General features: G+C 37.0%; 1 pseudogene; it reads right to left on the bottom strand.

Annotated features, from left to right (window-relative positions):
• Positions 1–587: 587 nt before the first annotated feature.
• LOC141553295 (cell death regulator Aven pseudogene) lies at positions 588–1,981 on the bottom strand (annotated as a pseudogene).
• Between the last annotated feature and the right edge of the window lie 4,465 nt (positions 1,982–6,446).

The following is a 6,446-nucleotide window of genomic DNA, read 5'->3' as shown; positions in this document are numbered from 1 at the left end:
TTATTATCTTTTCTTGTCATCTTAGACAATCTGAGAGGTGCGTGGTGGTTCTAAGAGTCATTTGACAATAATTTGAAAAAATTGAGTGTTAAATTATTTTCTCTCTCCTTCCTACTCCTCCACCACTATTGAGAAGTAAGCAAACATCTGAAATAGTGCAAAATATAGTTCCATATAAGTCATATTGCAGAAAAAATAAAATTATGTGATTATTGATAGTTTTTATTTATTCTTCTGAAAACTTTCTGTTCAGATCCATTGACCATTTATCAATTGGGGAATTGCTCTTATTTTTTACAAATTCAACATAGTTTCCTATAAATTATTATTATTATTATTATTTTTAGTTTTACCAGCATTTATAATTTATTTTTCCCAAATGCATATAGGCACCAATCATACCTTGTTCCATATTATGTTATTCAGCAGCACCTAATTTGCTTAAACAAATATTGGGGGCTAGGTGGAACCTGGATTTTACTATCAGCAGATGGGAAGCCCATGGGATGGGCGACAGCATTCCACTTGCTTAAGGAAGTTAGAGTATTAGAATTCTACGCCAGAAAGAATAATTGGAATGAGCCTCTGTAATTTATTATGTCAACTGTTATCTGAAATACAAGTGGGAGTCATACTACCATAACCATGCTGGAACACTGATTTGGGGTATGCTATAAATAATAGCTCTTCCTCAAGGATTGCCTCATTCATGCCTTCCTTTAATCCACCCATTGGTAACAGGGCAGCTCCAACTCTGCAAGAATTTTTTTTTTTTTTCCTCTAAGAAATCATGCTGTCCAGCCAATCTTCAAGCTCTTTCTCAGTAACATTTTTGGATGTACATGGTGGTTGCTCAGATTCCAGACTCTTTTCTTCATTCACAGAGAGTTCTTTAGGAACATTTTCCTCTTGGACCATCTTTCCATCCTTCTTGGCTCTGGGATCTTGATATGTCTGAGCTGTTAGAGTGTTATCTTCCTCTTTGACTGGAGCATCTAAATTTAGCAGCAAATCAAGTTCTTCATCTAGGTGGTCGACAATCTGCTGAAGTGGTGGAGTGATTTTCTGAAAAGCTTCCGAAGAGCACGGCCTGGGTCGGTCTTTCCCTGTGGGCCCCGGGAGATTGGCAGCATCAGAGATCACATCAGAGCCTGGCCCCAAGGGCCATCTCAACTGCATACCCAGCCCTTTGCCATCTTCCATTTTCTTTGGTTTCATCCTGGGAAGCTCTAAAGTAGCTGTACCCTGGACTAACTCAGCAGCCACGTTCAGACGGAGGGAGAGAGGCAGTTCTTGAAGGGCTCAGACCAGTGACTCACAGTCCACATAAAGGGCTGAGATCTGTTTAGGAGATGAAGCTTCAGTATCCCATTCTTTTTCTTCTGCAAAACAACTATGAGAAGGAGTCACCTGCAGAGCTAAGCAGGACACTGAAATCAGTCCCCCTTAGATTTTCCACTTTCATTTTCTGCCTCTTTCTCAAAATCTTGATATCGATCCCAGTTAGAGACAATCTTTCTTTTGGAATAATTTCCCCATTCATTGTTCTCTTCTTCATAGGTGTCAGCATCATCATGTTCCACCAGGTCACTGGGCCCCGCGCCCCGGCCTCGCTGCTCCCTGTGGCCGCCCCGCTGGGCCCCGTGGGCGGCGCTTTTGCCACCGCCTTCCCGGCCTCCGTGGCCCCCGCGGCCGCCTAAGCCTAGGCCTCGGTTTCGATCCCATACTTCTCGGCCTCCGCCGCCGCCGCCTCTAACAGCAGCGCCGAGCCCTAATTCAGGCCCCTGACCCGGGCGGTCCCGGTCCCGCTCTGGACGCCGCCGCCCCCGGCCTCCCCGGGCTCCGCATTCCTCCTGCATCTTCCTCCGCTGCCGCGGCAGCCCAGGCCTGGGGACAGAGGGAGGTGGGGAAAGAGAGGAGCCGGCGGCCTGGCCCTTTCCGCTCCCGGCGCCGCCGCCCTCAGTTTCCTATAAATTTGAAAAATGAGGCCTTTATCAGAGAAACATGTACTAAAATCTTCCCTTTCCCATTTTCCTACTTTCCTTTTAACTTAGGCTGCATTGATTTTTATTTGTGCAAAAATATTAATTTCATGTAATCAAAATAATATATTTTATTTCCTGTAATTCTTTTTATCTCTTGTTTGCTTATAAACTTTCCCCTTATCTATAGATCCAACAAGTAATTGTATGTCTGTCTGTCTGCCTGTATTTATTTATTTATTGTATCACTATGTCTTCTCAATGGGTGAGAGAGACAGGAGAAAATTTGGAACCAACTTTTTTATATGTTAAAAATAAACAATTAAAAAAAAAACACAAAAAAACCCCAAAGTGCCAGGTAGGACAATAAAACTAGAAAAGAAATTGAAGGAATAAAAAATAAGCAGTAAGAAAATAAAAACTTTTTAAAAATATATGATATGATGGTTAGAACTCTTGGTTTCCTAGGGAATCAACTAAAACACTGGTTGAAACAATTAACAACTTATTTTATATCCTACAATAAGTCACAAAAGTTATAAACATTTCCACATATTACCAACAAAATCTAACCAAAATACATAAAAAGTTCAATTTAAAAGAACTGGAAATAATATAAAATATTTGAATGTTTACCTGTCAAGACAATTTGAAAATAATTATCAATTATACACATGAAATCACACAAAACATATTTTCATATTAGCCATATCCCCAAAAGTAAGAAAGTTAAAAAGTGGAAAAAAATATACTTCAATTTACACTCAGAGTTTTTCAGTTCAATTTCTGGAAGTAGAGGATCCTTTAGACTTGTCTTGGATCACTGTATTGATTAGAGTGCTAGTTCTTTTATAGTTGATGATTATTGCTATTAATGTGTCAATGATCTAGTTCTTCTCATTTCACTTTGCATCAGTTCATTTAGGTCTTCTCAGGTTTTCCTGAAACATTCCCCTCATCATTTGTTATAGAAAATAGTCTCCTACTGCAATCATATACCACAACTTGGTTAGCAGTTCTTAATTTGATAGTCATATCCCTCAATTTCCAAATCTTATCCATCACAAAAGAAACTGCTTTTAGTATTTTTGAATATATGGGTCCCTTATTTTTGATCTTTTGGAGATAGGGGGACAAAAAGTATTCCTGTTTTATAGATTCTTGGGATAGTTCCAAATTGTTTTCTAGTTTACAACTCCAGTAACAAAGTATGAGCATTCCTATTTTCCCCACATTTCCTCCAGCATTTGTTTTTACTGTCATGTTAGTTAGGTATTTTAGTTTTTATATGAATTTCTCCAATCAATAGTGATTTAGAGAATGTTTTCATATGACTGTAGATTAATTTCTTCTGAAAACTGTTTCTTTATATTCTTTGATCCACATATAATTGAGAAATGGCTTATATGTCTCTAAATTTGTCTCACTTCCCTATATATTTGAGAGATGAAATCTTCATCTCTCAGAGAAATGAAAATTTGATGAAAAATTTTTTTAATATTACTTCATTGTATGATACTTAATAAAGCAAAATATACTTTCTCTGATTATCTATTTTAATTAGGTCTATTTAAAATTTTTGCTTTGGTTGATATCTTGGAAGATACCCCTACCTTTCTCACTTCAGCTGAAGCACAATAAATTCTGCTTCAGCTCCTTATTATGACTTTTTGTGTATGTCTTTCTATTTCAAATGTGTCTCTTGTGAACAAGATATTGTTGGCTTCTGGTCTGTAATCCATTCTGGTATTTGTTTCCATTCACTTTCAAAGTTATGATTATCAATTGATTTACCTCCATCCTATTTTGCTATGTTCCTCTTCTCTCTCCCCCTCCATCCTGTCTTTCCTCCTCCTCCTCCTCCTCCTCCCTCCTCCTCCTCCTCCCTCCTCCTCCTCCTCCTCCTCCTCCTCCTCCTCCTCCTCCTCCTCCTCCTCCTCCTCCTCCTCCTCCTCCTCCTCCTCCTCCTCCTCCTCCTCCTCCTCCTTCTTCTTCTTCTTCTTCTTCTTCTTCTTCTTCTTCTTCTTCTTCTTCTTCTTCTTCTTCTTCTTCTTCTTCTTCTTCTTCTTCTTCTTCTTCTTCTTCTTCTTCTTCTTCTCTCTCTCTCTCTCTCTCTCTCTCTCTCTCTCTCTTCTCCTCTCTCCTCTCTCTCTCTCTCTCTCTCTCTCTCTCTCTCTCTTTTCCTTAATAGTCTGTTTTGCTTCTGATGCACTGCCTCCATTAATCCACTCTCCCTTTTTATTATTCTATTCATTTCTCTTATCTCCTTTTTCTCCTATGAGTAAAATATATTTCTCTATCCAATTGAGTAGGAATATATATATATATATATATGTATATATATATATTTCTCTATCCAAATGAGTATGAACATATATATATACATATACATACATATATACACACATATATATATACATATACATACGTATACACACACACACACACACACATATATATATATATATATATAATTTTTTTCTTCCTTTTTTGAACCAATTCAGGTGAGTTCTGGTTCAACTATGGCCTGCCACCTCACCCTTTATTTTCTCCTCTACTATAAAAGGTCTTTATTGGATGCCTCTTTTATGACAGATAAATTCCCCCCCCCCAGCCCTTTTCTTCTCTTCCCTTCTCCTACAACATTTCTCTTTTTCACCTGTTCATTTTTAAAAACACATTCTGACATAACTTATTCCCATGCCTTCTTTTATGTAGAATCCTTCTAGATGGTTTAATAATGACAGAGCCCATATTGAAAGATAGAACAGTTTAACCCTACTGAGTTTTCTTTTGATTTTTCTTTCACATTTACCTTTTTTATGTTTCATTTGAATCTTGTGTTTGAATGGCAGATTTTCTATTTAATTCTAGTATTTTCATCAGGAATGCTTGAAACTTTTCTATTTCATTAAATATCTATTTTTTCCCCTGAATTATTATAACTAAATTTTGCTGAGTAGATTAGTATTTATTGTAATCCTAGCTCTTTTGCTTCCAGGATACTATCTTTCAACATGGCAGCTGCTAAATTTTGTTGTGATCTGGACTGTGGCACAATATTTGAAAGGATTCTTTCTTGCTTCTTGCAGTATTTTCTACTTGATGTGAGAACTCTGGAATTTGGCTAAAATATTTCTAGAAATTTTGATTTGGGATCTCTTTTAGGACATGATTAGAAGATTATTTAAATTTATTTTTTTTCTTCTGGTTTAAACTATGATGTCTAAGTATTTTTTTTTCTAATCATGCCTTTCAGGTAGTCTAATAATTCTTAGATTATCTCTTGGTTTATTTTCCAGCCCAGTTTTTTTTCCCAATGAGATAGTTTACATTTTCTTCTAATTTTTCATTTTAAAATTTTATTTTTATATCTTATAGAATAATTAGCTCTGGTTACTCAATTCTAATTTTTAAGGAATTATTTTCTTTCATGAGCTTTTGTACCACGCCATCTCCTAATTTGTTTTGATCTTTAAGAGTTATTTTCATCAGTGAAGTTTTGTACCTGCTTTCTCATTTGATCATTTTTTGGTTCTATTTTCTTAAACTTTTTATGTATATTTTACCAAACAGTTAATTGTCTTTTCAAAAATTTCTTGCATTGCTCTCACTCTTCTCCCCATTTTACTTCTATTACTCATTTCATTAAAAATAACTCTTCCAGGAATTCTTTCCAGGCTTGTGTAGTGTTCACAGTTTTCTTGAGTCTTTGTTGGTGTAGATATTTTCTTGTTTCTTTCTAGTCTGGTTCCTAGTCATCATAGTAGATTGGTTTAGTCATCTCTATCTCTCTGTCTGTCTCTCTTTCTCTCTAATTTTCCAAACCTATTTCTTGACTTTGAATTTTATGTTAAAATTAAGTTGTGCTCCGAAGGTGGGGATAGAGTGGGATTCTGAAGGCTCACTATTCCAAACTTCAGCTTCTTTGAACTAATGCTTTCAGAACTGGGAGTTTGGATGTTTTTGGTACTTCCAAGATAGTGTAATCCAGGGATAGGTGTGGGGCACTGCTCTCCTGTGGACACTGCTGTCTCCTAATTCTTACACAGGGAGGATCCAGGATCTCTTGTGACAAGTGATATTGTCTCTCAGGGCATTTGATCTTTTGCAACTTCAAGCAATACTGCTCCTCAGATTCTATGATCCCTTGTGACAGAAACACTCCTTTTCACCTTGTAAGGCTCTATAGGGAATGGAGTTGCCAAACAGTATCTGATCCTGAACTCAATGATAGCATAGTGGTCCCTTGCCATTTCTTTCTTGCCATTTGTCCAATCCGCTTAACAATTCTTGGCTGAGAGTTCCTAAAACTGCTGCTGCTTCTGCTTCTTCTAAAGTCCACAGATGGTATTACCACCACATATATTCTGGCCAGCCTCATAGAGGCTATAGACCTCTCTTTCCTACCTATTTGGGATAGAAAATTGTCTCAGCTTTTTGTTAGCTTTTTTTTTTTTTATA

Source organism: Sminthopsis crassicaudata, chromosome 2 (assembly GCF_048593235.1).
Source record: "Sminthopsis crassicaudata isolate SCR6 chromosome 2, ASM4859323v1, whole genome shotgun sequence".
Lineage (NCBI taxonomy): Eukaryota > Metazoa > Chordata > Mammalia > Dasyuromorphia > Dasyuridae > Sminthopsis > Sminthopsis crassicaudata.
This window is presented reverse-complemented; position numbering and strand designations above follow the sequence as displayed.